The following is a 1,070-nucleotide window of genomic DNA, read 5'->3' on the forward strand; positions in this document are numbered from 1 at the left end:
GCGGCGGGGGCGCGCGGCGACGACGACGACGGCGGCGGGGGCGGCGAGGGCGACGGCGGAGAGATCGACTCTCGCGCGATTCGTGGAACGAGAAGTGGCGACGATAACTGGTTTTTCGTAAGTGCCATATATATAGGGGTAGCCTTTAGTACCGATTGGAGCCACCAACCGGTACTAAAGGCCAATTTTGGCCAGCCCAAGCAGCGGGAAACGAGGCCCTTTAGTACCGGTTGATGGCACCAACCGGTACTAAAGGGGGGCCTTTAGTACCGGTTTGTACCACAAACCGGTACTAAAGGCCGTGCGCTGCCACCCGCGGTGCTCTATTTTTAGTCCCACCTCGCCGAGCGAAGGGCAGCCGCACTGGTTTATAAACCCAGCCGCGGCTGCCATTTCGAACTCCTCTGAATAGCAGGCTTCTGGGCCTAACTAAGGCGCGCTGCCCGGTGAGCCTCCTGGCCCTTCTGGGCCTGCATTTGCACACCCTAGGACTGGTAGGCTCACCGGGCAGCGCCCCAACATTTTTTTTAATTTTCTGCTTTATTTTTTTCTTCTATTTATTTCTGAGTAGTTTTTTTGCCGTATTTAGTTTCTTTGTGAATATTTTTGCTTTATATTAGTTTTTTTCTTTTCCGCATTATTTATTTTCTTCTATTTATTTTTGAGTATTTTTTTATATATTTATTTATTTTCTGCTTTATTTTTATCTTCTATTTATTTCTAAGTAGTTTTTTTGCCGTATTTATTTTCATTGTGAATATTTTTGCTTTATATTTATTTATTTTCTACTTTATTTTTATCTTCCTCTTCTTATTCTTCTTCTCCTTCTCCTTCTCCTCCTTCTTCTTCTTCTTCCTCTTCCTCTTCTTATTCTTCTTCTCCTTCTCCTTCTCCTTCTTCTTCTTCTCCTTCTTCTTCCTCTTCTTATTCTTTCTTCTCCTTCTTCTTCCTCTTCTTATTCTTCTTCTCCTTCTCCTTCTCCTTCTTTTTCTTCTCCTTCTTCTTCCTCTTCTTATTCTTCTTCTCCTTCTCCTTCTCCTTCTTTTTCTTCTCCTTCTTCTTCCTCTTCT

Source organism: Triticum dicoccoides, chromosome 4B, assembly GCF_002162155.2.
Source record: "Triticum dicoccoides isolate Atlit2015 ecotype Zavitan chromosome 4B, WEW_v2.0, whole genome shotgun sequence".
Taxonomy (NCBI): Eukaryota; Viridiplantae; Streptophyta; class Magnoliopsida; order Poales; family Poaceae; genus Triticum; species Triticum dicoccoides.